At 43.9% G+C, this 13,827-nt stretch overlaps 1 protein-coding gene across 5 annotated transcripts in view; it reads left to right on the plus strand.

The window, feature by feature from the left end:
• Nucleotides 1-13,827, plus strand: part of SMAD1 (SMAD family member 1) — a 104,050-nt gene that overhangs the window by 56,432 nt on the left and 33,791 nt on the right. For 2 of the 5 annotated variants that reach the window (XM_042870689.1, XM_042870688.1), the window contains one exon: nt 123-331. The gene's annotated coding sequence lies outside the window, so the exon portion shown is untranslated. Of the gene's footprint in view, nt 1-122; nt 332-558; nt 642-744; nt 838-865; nt 1,024-13,827 lie in introns of those variants that run through there. The other 3 variants (XM_042870692.1, XM_042870690.1, XM_042870691.1) reach the window with 3 other exon arrangements.

A 13,827-nucleotide genomic window follows, 5' to 3' on the forward strand; every position in this document is an offset into this window, starting at 1 on the left:
AAAAACGAGGCTAACACCATCCCTAGAACCTGCTGGCATGTGTATAGCGATGTAACGTTGTAGGAGCGGGTGGATCATCATCTTTTCCTGTCTTCGACTCGTTGCTTCCTATCTCTTCACAGGGATGATGGCTGGGTGAAAGCCAAGGTGTTTGCCACAACGATGAGCTTCCGTTCGTTCATCTGCGCTGCATTCAGCAGAGCGCTGAGCAGGTCCTGCCGGCATAGGAGGTAGCAGCGCTTATCTTTCTTCGAGCGGGCTTCGAACCTTCGGCTGGATGCGCCTCCCAGCGACTGAGAGCGCGGACCGAGAGCGCGCGTTCATTTCAGGGGTAAGATCTCCGTTTACGTGAGCGTAAGCTTTCACGGCTTTACTTTGGTACACGAGGAGTAACTCTGTAAGCCAAGGGTAGCGCAGAACGCCGTTCTGTCAGCACGCTGCCGATCGTTCACCGCGAGCCCTCGGCGCGCCCCAGGATGCCCGCGGAGCGAAGGCGGCGGAGGCCGAGCCCCGGGCGGGGATAAAAGCAGCGAGTGCGCCGCGGCGCTCTGCGCCGGGGCTGGGCGTGCGCAGCGCTCCTAGCGGGGCCCGAGCCCTGCTCGGCGGGGGCGGTAATTTGGAGAGGATCCCTTGCCGGGCCGGTGCGTGCGCGCTCGTGTGTGTGTGTGTCTGTATGTGTGTGTGTCCGTGTGTGTGTCCGTGCGCCTTGGCAGCGGTAAGTGGAGGCTGGGCGGCTCCGACTGCCTGACGCCAGCGCGACCAGATCAATCCCGGCGCGGAGGCAGGGCGGGCGCGGGGCTCGCCCCCTCTCAGCGCCCGGCGGCCGTACCACAGCCGGTAACAGCTTCGCGGCCCTTCGCCTCTCCCCGCGGCGGGCGGCTGCGCCTTTCTCCTCCTTCTCTTTCTCCTCCCCGCTGCGCCGGGCCGGGCGAGGGTCCCCGGCGCGTCCAGGAGAAGCGGCTCCGTGCCTTCTCCCCGCCGGCACGATGGCGTCCCGCCCCGCTGCCGGCCCCCGCTTCCCGGGTAGGTGCGGGTGCCGCCGCGGACTCGGAGGGAGGGGGCCCACGGGAAGCCGCTCCTCCGCTCGCGGCCGCCGCCCGGCCCCGCTCTCCCTGCCGGCCCCTTTGTGCCCCGGCCGGGGACGCGCGGCGCCTCGGGACGGGGCGAGCGCCCGCCTTTGTTTTTACGGGGAGAAGCTTTTCTCCTCGGCCGGCCCGCAGTTGTGCCTGCGTCGTGTCTTAATCTTCCTTTCTTTCTCTCCGCAGTCCCCCTCCCTTTCTTTTTTCTTTTTTTCTTTTTTTCTTTAATGACAAATCTCTGCTTAGAGGTCAAGGAAAGTTCACTTAATTTTTTTTTCCTTGCCGTTAGAAGGTTGGGATGCACGACATTTCCTCCTCCTCAGTGTAGTTTCTTCGTATGCTTGGGCTCTGCAGCCAGATTATCTTATCCTGAATATGGATCTTCAAAGCTGATTGAAATCTGACGGTGTGTAAATATTGAGTTATACGTTGGAGAGGATTCGGCCCAAATCCTGACTTTTTTTTTTTTTTTTTGCATAAACCGAAGTCAGTGTGAGTTGTGACTGTGGAAGCGGCACTGCGCTTGCTCTTTTGTTAGCAGACCCGTGTCCAGATATGTGCTCTGACCTTCTAGTTTGCTGTTACGTTGGACAAATAACTGTAACTTAGCCTGAGCAATTATTGTTATTGTAGTGTATTTCAAGGGAAAAAAATTGTTTGCCGGGTGTTAATCGAGTTATGAGTGTTATTTGGGGGAGAAGGAAAAGGTGTTATGAGATGGCAGTGCAGGTAGATGTGTATTCCAGACACAAGTGAGTGGGAAGCTCATTGTCGTGAAACGTGTCACAGTTTAATGCGTGTCATTAATGCTTAAAAATACAGCAACTTGAGGCTGACGCGTTTAGGAAAAAACTGTGCTTTACATATGGCATAGCTGATCCTTAAAAACTGCTTTAGCACGCAGATGAGTAGTCCAGAAGAGAAAATGCTGTGTAGATGATTCTGCTTTCTTGTTGAAGATCTACTCCGGTAGATCCATGAGTTTTTAAGCAGCGCCCTAGACCAGGACTAAGAGCTAAAGCTGACCTGGCCCACCGAGTGTGTGTGCAGCAGCCTCCAGCCCGTGAGGCTGCTGGCCTGCACCTTGGCCTGCCAGACAATGGGAACGAATCATGTGAGGAAAGTCGAGGCGTCAACATTGGCTTAATTTTTTCTTTTGCTTGTTTGTAATTATCGTGCTGAATTACGGGAGATTAGTTTGTTAGTTATAGCTGAGGAGCATGCCTTCTATTTTCACGCTGAGCCGGAGAGCTATGCTGTGAGGCTCCTTAGGGGTTCTTACTGGATTTTGGAGCAACTTCGGAGTGCTCATCACTGTGACCCGAAGATCCTCAGATCGCTGAGAGCTCTGCAGCCTCTTTTGGAATTCCTGCCCCGGTTTAGGGATCAAACCCTTAGTTTACTTCAGACTGCAAGGAGGAGCTTGAGAGAAATTTCCCTTGAGCTGGGTGATCCCGAGTCCTGCACAGCTACCAGGGAGGATCTGTTCAAGGCGCGATCAGGTTACCCTAAGGGCAGGGATTTGTCCTTGTTGCAATTTTGACCCCACAACCATTCTGAATGTAAACAAATAGATTTTTTTTTTCTTCCTCTTTGACTTGCCTTCTTGTGCACCCTTAAATATGTGATGATCCAATGCATTTGAGAAAAGTGATTGAATAAGCAGATGAAACTCTTTCTGTTTCTATATAAATATTAACTGTCAGATGCATGAAAGCTGATGAGCTTTTGCAGTTCCTCTGTGGCTTGAGCACAAAGTAAGGAGTTGAATGCCTGGCAAAGTAATACAATGGTTCAGAAAAGTACTTACTGTGTTCCAAAATACTGGGAAATTATTCAGGTTAAATTCTGAGTTCAGTTGCTTAGTATAAACATTTAAATTTTGAAAATGAAGGGGTTGTGGCTTTTTTTAATTGAAGCATTAATGCGCTGTATATCACATATGGCCAATGGTGTGCTTTCTGAGGTCCAAGCTGTGTGTGTGAAATAAAAGCTTATTCGAGTAGTCTTAGCAAGCCTAATGGAGGCATCATCTCAGCTTTATAAATAATGTAGGTTGTGCATAATGTGGAGTCCCTGGAGACTGCAGAGAAAGCATCATTACCAGCCTCTTCAACCTGCTGGAGATCTTAAATTGATTTACAGCACTGAACTGGTGCAAAATGATACATCAGGATGACACGGGGTCAACCTGTAAAAGTCTATGATGTGAGGCCGTTAGTTCAGTCATCATAATTAAACTGTATTATGAGGGCAGCAAAGCAAGCGTGTGTGACACATCCCATTGTGCTTCATATGGGTGGCTTAAGAATCCAATAAATGGAGCACCATGTTTATTATTTAGGTTATGCAAAGAGTAACTGAAATCTAAGCTCTTGGTGCTGTGCAGAATAAATGCTGAACCAATCTAGGTCAACTCTTAACCTCTTCCTTACAGTCAGTAGCAGCTGAAATAGATGAATGCATGTGCAGCGGAGGTGTGTGGAGCAGAAGTGATTGTGAGTGGGCATCTCTGCAGTTGAGGTATTTTTTTCTCTAGTCTCCAAGTCTCCTCGACTTCACCTGCACTCTGTGTTGTCAGGTATCAAATGGGCAGTTAGGCAAAAAAAGCTGTTCCTCCCCTTAATGTTTTTGTCCTATGAAGTTCTGTAAGAGCCAGCGGAAATGTTTGTACGTTTGAGTTCTTTTGTGAGACAGCATTTATTCGCAACTTGAAATATATGAGCAAAATTATTTTAGAACAGAGGTGGTGATTATGAGTATGGGTTGGTGTGGGTTATCCTGCGTTCTTGGTGAAGGCAACTGCAAGCTTCATGTTCATGTTTATGCTCTAAATAGCTTAGAAAGGAACATAGTGCATGGAAAAGTGTTTACTGTATTGCATACTAAACTGTCTTGCACTTCTGCTGATACAATCACTGAGAAGTGTTCTGGGCAAATCCTGTTAACGCTCTTCTTTCCAGGGGTCGGTGTGCCTCCAGAGTTGGAGACCAGAGATGTCTTTTATTGGCAGTTAAACCTACTTTTCTTACCCACATTGGCGAGAGCTCTATGCTGCATCTCTTGAGCTTCCCAGTCCCCAGAAAGAAACATCTCTTATTTTTTAGTTGCAAAGGTAACAAAAAAGCAGATTTGGATCAAGATGGGAGAAATAAAGAGATATGTAAATATAATATAATTGAAGTAGCTGTTTATATATATATATTATATATAAAAATAGCTACTAGCTGTGAAAGAGGTGTTAGCCTTCAGGTTCAGTTGCATCTCACTAAGGCGTGGGAACGTGGCCTGTCATGCCGTTGGCTTGAAGGCCGACGTACACGGGCATCTTGCGCTGTTCTGGCCGTTTTACTCCAGCTGTAGTGGTATAACTTCAAAAAGGCGTAGAGGATTTTTTTGCATTTGAATAGCAGATTTTGCTTGAAGTGGAAAACTAGTCTTTTTAAATTTGAGACTTTTCTCTCATTGATAAAGGTGTAGCCGTGCAGGATGCTGTATAACAACTATTTCCATGCGAATGTGGCTACTTAAGATTGAAGAGAAGGGAAAATGTTGGATTAGGCCTTTTGTGAAGGGCTTTGCAGAGAGTGGGTCCGGGGGTGATGAGAAGGACGCTCTGAGCTGTTAGTGGCTGCCACAAAGATCTCTATCCTCCTCTGAGAACAAACGCTCATTTGCATCAGAGAAGCTTTTTTGTGTTGTGTATATTTGAGTGAGGCGTGGCTTTGTTTTTGAACAGGACAGAGAAGAAAGCATTTCATAACATAAGCAGACTAATTTAGAGGAATGTAAAGTATTTTACAGAATTAAGAAGTGTAGTATCTAATCTCTTCCCACTTGAATTTTTATGCCGGTATTTGTTGGCTTTGGGAGAATCTGCTTGCTGAATGGAGCGATGCTGGAGCACGCTACTTCAGATTTGATTGGGTGAAGTCAAGTTTTCAGCGCTACCCAGTTGAAAACCCAGCATAGATGGGTCAATTGTTATTTTTTATTATTATTATTTTTTTTAACTACAGGAAGGATGGCGTTACCAGTGTAGAGAACTTGGCCAAAACAGCTATTCTGAACACTTGCACAGTGCAGTCATCGTGATGTAACTGTGTAATTGGTCTGGGCCAGTGTCACTTCTCTTTCAGTGCAGGCTACCCACAAGGGAGTGTGATGTTAGAATAGACGTCACCCATCTTTTTCATGTTGTTCCTCTCCCACCTTCTCCCTAGCATGCAGAGGCGAAGCATGGAGTACAAGGAGGAAGACAAGTTGTTCTTAAACATGCCTTTACATAAAGCATTGTATTTAGGCAGTGCTCAAAGCAGTATCAGCTAAAGGCAACTTTTATGTTGACTTGGCATGTCGGCTGATCCTACGATCAACTCCATATTTGTTTGGTTATAAACTCTTTCTGATGTGGAAACAAATGAGATAGTCTGAATAGCATATAGCAGTGTTTAGAACTTGCAAGATTTGTCATTCAAATCAATTAAATGCTAGTCCACATCACAGTGACCTATGACTATCAAGATGCTGCTGGTTAACTTGGAAATAGGATATCCTTTTTTTTTTTTTTCCCTGCTAAGGGAATTTTAGACAGTCTTGAATATGTTCTCCTGCTTCTGTGCACATCATGTGTTGAGAGTCGTCTGCCTGCCAGCTTGAACTGCTGGACCTGGCAATTATCGTTTTACCATATATTTTGTGTGTAAGGTTGGGTTTTGGGATTTACTCTGTTAGAGTTTCTTCTCCAGAATGTATGTGTTTAAAAGCTTTTCCAGGTGGAGGGAAGCAAACAAACAAAAAACCATGTGTGTATACAGAGTTAACACTGAACACTCACAAGGCAGCTCAAAAAGGGTTTTATGATTACCAGGAAAAACTTTGTGTTCACATTCCTTGTATCATACTGTGACCATAGTTGATAACTCTTTTGCTCGCTTTTCTTCCTCTGTTTGTTCAGTATTTGAAATTATTGAAAATTTATTCTTCTGTGTTTTCATGAAACTGGTTTGCTGAGGATGTTTTTCTGATGTATCTCTCCAGACTTTGGGTTATTCAAATTGTTTAAGCAGTGCCAACAATAGCAGCATTCGGTTGGGTGTAATGTGATGAAACCAGGACATAAATCCTGTAAGACTGCCACAGTAAGAATAAGCATATAGGTGGGGTTATTCACACTCAAGAGGTGTGCTGCATTTGCACTTGCCCTTGTCAGGGCTTAAAATAACATTCATTGCTGACAGAAGTTATTGGCACCAGTTAAAGGTAGACTAAACCAGTATGAAGTTGGGAAGTGCCTGAAAATTGATCAAGGTGTGTGGATAGTAACTGTTTGTATGTAAATGTTTAAATACTTGTGAAGTCACTTTTAATTTTGATTGCGGAAGTTACTATCTGGGAGGACGTGTGACAAATTGGGGCTTCCACTGAAACGTGCTTCTGTGAGTGGTAGGAGGCAATACTTGCTGCTTGGAGGGGTACTGCTAATAAGCTATGTGTTTGATTTTATTCCATTCACTATTTATTCCTTTGTGTCTGTTATGTTTTCTTCGAATATTGATGTGGAAAGAATTAATGCAGTGTATTTGCTGCCTTAATTCACTAGCAGAGATTTTGATTCGGCTGATGTGAGGGACCGGAGTATATGGCTTCTTGATGTTCATATTTGCTGAGGCAGTTGAGAGAGGACTCAAATGTTCTCCAAGATACATTTGGCTGTGTGTGTGGGTGGGGTGGAGGGGGGAGAGGTAATGTGGAAGCAAAAGAAAATCCTGCTGGAACTGACATGTCCTGCTGTTTCATTTGATAAGTTCTTTAAGGTTACCAACATTGTTTAATTCTCTCTGGTGTCCCAGTCAATTACCAAGTGGATAGCAAGTGTGTGAGAATTTTTTTTAACTCTTTGTTGTTCTTTTCTTTCCAGTTCTCCTAGCACATGGTAAAACAAACACTTGTTCATGTTCCTGTAGGGAGAAAAATTGGCAGAACGCCTTTGCTCACTGTTGGTCATTTGTCTTTTTTTCTTAAGGCTTTTTGAACTGCATTGTATGAAACAAGAAAGCTTGTTAGGCCACAAGCCTCACCTTAGGAATGTTTGCAAAAGTTAAAATTCGCTCATTTATGTTTTGTTTCTTAAGGGTCTTTCTCATAGTATCTTGTGCTCTGTTATTAAATCTACTCTTTTTTTTTTTTTTTTTTTAAACTATTTTGACCACTGCTGTATTTTCCTGACTAGCATGTGCTTTGGAGAAGATGGCTTTTCTTTGGTTTTATTTTAACATAGGGATGACTTTCTCTCATCTCTTCAAGTTAGTACAGTTACAAGTTATCTGATGACTTCTGCCCTTAAACTTACTCCAGAACACTGTCAGGACAGTGATGGAAGTAGTTTTGAAATCTCTTTCCTAGACCTTGTAGACTTGTTGACACGTGCGTTCTGGCTTCTGGGACTGCTAAGTGTATGATATGATTACATGAGCTTAATTTCAAATGTGTAGTTGTTCACGTATCTCAGCTCAGGTATTTACTGTCTTACACAAGGAGGGAAGAGGGAGGTGGAAAAGGCAGAGACAAGTCAGGTAGCATTATTGAGGTCTCACCACGAATTTGCAACGTCCAGGACCAGAGTCTGGTTTCCCTTCTTTCATGCAGAGTCTTGGTTGGTCATCAGATACTTCTGCCTTTCCATCAGTGAGTCTGGAAGATGGATAAAATGGAAATTGGTTGTGGCTTCATCTCTGTTTGCCTGATGAATGCAGTGAAGAATGATGCCATTTCAAAAGAAGTGAATTTTGACCTTGCTGGATATCTAGGAAAGCCTGGCTAGTATATATATAGTTTCCATCTCAGCTGTCAGACTTTCTGGTTCTCCATTGTTGCTCTCTTGTGGCTTTGCAGCCCGGCATACTTAATAATAGATCCTTTATTTTAGCCACATGAGTGTCAGTGTTAAGTCCTTCTACTGAAGCACAGTAGCTAAAGGAAAACACTTTGTCCATATTAACTTAAAAACTTGGGATAACTTGATTATAGTTTCTATGTGACATTAGATTTCATCTGGAAAATGTTTTATGAATATTCTCAGCTTAAAATCTTGTATTATGGAATGTTTTTGGACAGATGACTGTGAAATCACTTCTATATTTTCTTCAGATGATAGATCCTTTATCTATTTAGAACCAGACAAGGCAGAGGTTTTTCTCTGGGGATGGGAGAAGGCTTTGCAAATGGACTGGGATGCCACAGGCTGAAGCACTCGTGTTGAAGCTAATGTTTAATCTCTGTCCTGAATATCGTTTAAAATGAGGAGGGTAGTAGTGGATGAAGAGGACTTGAGCAGCTCCATTTTTCTCTGCTGCAGCTGCAGGTTTCCTTGCTGGTAACTCTTGCTCAGTCTGCTGTGAACTGGTGGAAATGTTCGGCAGAATATTGGTGGTTTTTTTTTCTGGGTGAATGGGCTAACAGGCTAAGCAGAAGAATTACATTGGAGTGTCAACGCTGGCAAAAGGGGATGAAGGAAAGCCTTTTTCTCTTTGCTTGGGAGCAAACTGTTAGAGCTGCTCCTCTGCTTGCAGACAGGTTACCTTGCTGGCCAAAGGCAGCTGTTGGAGGTAACCCATTGTGAATGAGTAATCCCAGATACAGACTTGCCCAAAGTGCTTTCCAAGGAAAGGTCTAATTTACAGTTTTTCTTTCTTCCCAGATGCTTATGTCAGTGATTAGCGTGGTGAGGTTAGACTGCCAATAGTTACGTCAGTCACAAAGCCCTGGTGTAGCTATATTGGCAGCAAAATGACAGTGATTAATGGTATGGTTTATTTTATGGGGGGTGAGGGAGGATGGATGGGAAGGAACATTTGAACAAGCTTTTCTGGTCAAGTGCTATTCTTCTGTTATAGAATGGAAACTATAGTAGGAATGTTTTTTAATATGATGTGTGAACAGAGCATCCTGTTAAAGATAGGTGAAATGTGGGTTTTTTAATTTTATTTTTCTTTGGGAAAAGTATGACCTGCAAGTTCAGTGTCATTTACAGGATGTGTTTACAGGATGAAATAATGTGAAACATCTGCTGGACCAGGTACAGTAGTTGCCATTAGCAAGAAACTAGAGGAAAGCAAAATTGTGAGTCCATTTGAAGCCCTTCTATAAAAGCAGGGTGGTGTTACTAGAAGCCACTGCCAGTGAGGACAGTTGGTGTGGATGAAGATGATACGTGCTGCTGTAAGCCTGTAAACTGCTTGTAGCTTTCCTGGGTTCTACACTACTTCAGAGGTCACTTGGACATTTTTGGCTGTCAGTCCAGTTTTCTCGAAATTGAGAAGGCACTTAACTGTGTATTGTATATGTGTTTAAAAGAATCTTCTTGCTGCTAGTTTTTTCATGTGTTCAAACATCACATCTTTGTTATATGTGTCTTGAATTTCAAGGAATTAGACTAAATATCTACAAATTCCACGTACAAACTTTAGGTATTTTCATTAACTGCAGTGCCTGAGTGAGAGTCTCACTAAATTCCTTTGTAGCCTTCTGTAATACTGAGGAACTATCCAGACTCCAGGGACTCTGACTAACCTTTTTCCTCTCAAACTTGTCAATAAGCTTTCTTGAAATTTTGTTCAGTTCAGAAAACATCACCTCACATAACTGGTGTAAGTACTCAAGGGCTATTTACTATGGCTTCCTGGCTAAGTTTTCTCTTTGCGTTTGCCCACGCTAGTCACAGCAGCTGCGACTCTTACTCTTAGCCAAACCCGGTGCATCTCCCGTAGTCTGTGAACTGGGAGCAGGTGAGTGGGAAAAAATGCACGTCAAGAGGCCTGTTGAGACCTCTGCATGATGTGTTTTCTTTGTTCTCCCCCACTGCTTTTTTCAGTCACCCAAATGACCTTTTGTTGAAAGAATTAATGAAGATGGAGACTACAAATACATGTTCTGATTTGCCCAATGTGAGGACGCTTACCTGTGTGCTCCATCATACAACTGTCTGAAGAGCTGCTTGCTCTATCACATTTCCTCTGCCTGATGTCTTTCGTAGTTGCTTGAAGATCTCCTGGCAGATTTTTTTCTGTGAAAGTCCCCACATGGTTTCAGCAAACTGATTTTTAACCTGAGTTTCCAAAGGTCTGCTACTTAATTTTTTTTTTTTATTATTCTGTCTGAAATTAGTTGAGGAATGCTTGTGTCTGCATGTATGCTTATAGACTGGAGAGAAGTCACTTTGAAGAGGCAGAAAGCGAGAAGATTAGGTGGAAGTGGGTGGCTTAAATGACTTAGAATTTGTCTGTGTCACCTCAGTTTGGAGAAGATACTGAAGGAAACTTCATCTACATTCGTAAGTATGCGTATCTGTTTGGAAGGTGCCAGTTTGACGTGTGCTATGAAGAAAACTCCAAAGAAACTGTTACTGATCTTAATGCCATTTGACTCCATGTCTCTGTGCCAGGCCCAGGTATCAGTGACTGTTATGGTACTGGCTGTTAGCAAGAGTGGTGTTGTTCCTGAAGCCAGATGTTCATAGTGTTGGAATAGATGCTGGTGCCCATGCAGGCCTCATCCTGCTTGCAAGGAGGGAAGAAAGCACTGTGCTGTCTTAACCATAGTTTCTGTATGATATGCTTTCCTGGCTGTATTGGTCCTCCCAAAAATTCAGCAAGTGACCTCTCACTTCTCCCCTGCTCTGCGTTCTTATGTCTGCAACTGTGCAGGGAGGAGTTTCAGTACCTGCGCTGGAGGAGCTGAGATCAGAGAGTACTGGTGGCAAGCTGCTTTGACTAAATTCCACTGAACCACAGTTCTGTGTTTCTGAATATAAGCAAGTTTCCATTACCCTTTTGCCAAGCTTCTTGCCTCCGTCCACTTGGCACACAGGGATTCTCAGTCTTCCAGGCTGGCCAGCAACTGGGGTTGTCTGAGCCTGAAGTCTTGTTACTGGGAGAACCTGGCAGTGCTGGTTTTGTCCTCAGAATTGAAGGCATCTAGAATCTCAGCTTAAAGATGAGGATTGTGTGTAGTTGTGTGCTCTCTTTGTGCACTGGCATTTAGCCTAAAATTAAGTAGTCCTGGAGAGCTGCAAGTCCTGGAAATTCATCCTTGCAATCTTTTTTTGTGACTTACTTGGGTAAGTTGGAGTTGTCTTATCCACTGTGCTGGGACAGCTGTCACTGCTTATTCAATAGTAGGCAGCAGTGGAAAACTTGCAAAGTGTGGTGCCTCTTTTTCTAGCTAGTCTGCTGCTGGCCCCAAAGAGCATGTGTTGATCAGAAAACGCTGTTTTTTTTGGTGTCTCAGCTGTAAGCTTGCAGTATTTCACTGCTGGGACACCTGAATTTAGTGACTTTAAGCTGGCCTTAGAAAATAATGATGGGATGGATACTAAGTTCCTTGAATTCCGTATTCAGAATTATACTGGCTGTGTTGGTTTTTTTTTCTTTCTATCTTATATTTAAAGGGTACTCGCTATTCCTTTGTACGTGGTTTGATTTCTCTACTGAAGTCATAAAGAGCTTGCAGATAAGCAGGGGACCAGACAGATAGATAAAAACCTTTTTTCTCTTGTTGTAAAACTTCCTTATTCCCAGTAAGCACTGTAGGAGGATATCTCCCACTTCCTTTCAAGTTGTGCAGTTGGCAAGTACTGTATGAACTCTCAGTTCCTATCTGTGGGCTGAAGCCTTGTACAAAGCCTTGATCTCGGGAATATGAGAAAATGCTTGAACATCTGCAGATGTCCTGACTTAGGGCTGTGAAATGTTTTTGCTTGATTCTGTGGCCTTTCGGTCCTCTTTGAATCTTCAAGCACGGCTGCACCCACATCTTGTGCTTTTAAAATTGGACAGATGTCTCTGAATCGAATCACTGAATCACAGAATTGTAGGGGCTGGAGGGACCTCCTGGGATCCTTGAGTGCAACCCCGAATGGATCCTTGTTACCCCATTCTCTGCTGATGGTAGTTAGGAGGCAATTACGATAGCTGGGACTGATGCAGTAGTGCTCACATGCGCTCAGGTCTCGGCAGTGGTGCCTCACTCTCCAGCTTTTCTTTCTGAAACCTTGTGATGAGTTCTTGCTTGGGGCATGTGGCGTGTGAATATGTCACTTGGTATGATGACTCTCAAAAAGTGGTCCTACCAGCAAATGTTTTTTGCTGATGGTTACGTCTCTGGCTTTCTTCATCTAATATGTACCTCTGGAGCAGTAACCTGCTGAGATTTGTTCTCTGATTGTTGGTGGGAGAAAGTAAGGCTTCAGGTGAGAAAGCAGCTTGGCCGAAGGGAGTGGGATCTGTGTCTTCTGAGCACCAGCTCAGCAATTTGTGATGCTACTCCTGCTGACGAGGTTCTGCAAGCTTAGGGATGCAAGAAGAAAGCACCAATAACCAATTTACAGTCAGACATCTTGAGATAGAAGTGCTTTATCTTGTTGTCATCTGGGAGGCTGTTGACTTGCTCGTCAACCATGGCAATGCACAATACCTTCTGCACCAGGCATGCCTACCCCTGTGGGAAGGAGTGCCTGTGCTTCTAACACTTAATCTGCCGTTTAACCTGAATTGCTTTAGAGTAAGAGCTTTGCTGAGAACGCTTAAATGCCACTGTAGTGGTGTGTTGATAACTATTCTTCCACCAGTACTGTTTTTAATATTGGTGGGATTGTTAATGCTTGCTAGAATTTCAGTGGTGCCTAGTTGAAGGCCTTTATGCTTTCGTTTTTTTTGGTTCTTGTAGCTCGTGGTCCAGTAAAGGCCTTTATCAGTCTGCATCTATGGTGTTTTTTTAAATGTGAACCCCAAGTTTCCTGACACGATCTCAGATAGATTTCTGTAAATGTGTATTTAACTGCAAGTCTTAACTTCTGTTATCTCGTGTATAAGCTGAAGAGGCAGTCCTAAATGGTGTAACCTTGGTCTCTTCCATTTGCAGAGAACCTGCTTGGCAGACAGTTGGGTGAGCACTGGGGGCATTTGCTGTGGTGCAGCAGCTGCTTGAGTCTGTCTGGGTACGATGGGAAGAGACCCGTCTCTGTGGGGCTGCACTCCAGTCCTGGTTTTCAGAAGGCTGCTAATGGCAGGCAGTAATTAAACAGTGCTTCATTGGAGGGTGGATATCTGGCAGATCGGGATGTTTGTTTCTGGGCTGTATAAACTTGGCTTGTGAAGCTGTATCGTTTTTGAACACTGTCTAGAATAATAGTTGTGAACTGCAGAACCATCCACAAAATTTAACACTGATCTTTGACTCTGCATCTTGTCATGTTAAAAATGTGATGAAGATCATGTTCTAAAGCAAGAAATACCTCCATTGGTTTTGCAGACTAGGCAAAAAAGAAAAACAGCAGCAAAACAACAGCAAAACTAGAGGAGTCCTTTTTCAACTAAGTAAAGCAGACATCTGAATGGCTGTGCACCTCAAGAATGGTGACAATCTGAAGAGGCTGTTCTTGTTTTGAATTTGTGAGTGGTGTGCTGGGGTGTGGGGGGAGAGCCAAGCTGTGAAAAGAGTTGTTTATCTTAATGGCCTTTCTTTCCTTGGTTTAATTTTCATCGGTCTATTCTTCATTCAGGCTTGACCTAGTGACTGTTCAATTAGTGAATAAATAATTTTTCCTTCTTGGTTTTTGTTTCCTCTTGCATTGCTGAAACATTCTGCCTTAAAGCTGGGTATCTGGAGCTGTAGTTTAACATCTTTAGTTAATCTCTGATGAATGAGATCTGGGCCATAGTCTTCAGAAGTGGTTTAATGCAGCTGATGT

Source organism: Lagopus leucura, unplaced genomic scaffold (assembly GCF_019238085.1).
Source record: "Lagopus leucura isolate 7727_CA_CO unplaced genomic scaffold, USGS_WTPT01 Super-Scaffold_100004, whole genome shotgun sequence".
Lineage (NCBI taxonomy): Eukaryota > Metazoa > Chordata > Aves > Galliformes > Phasianidae > Lagopus > Lagopus leucura.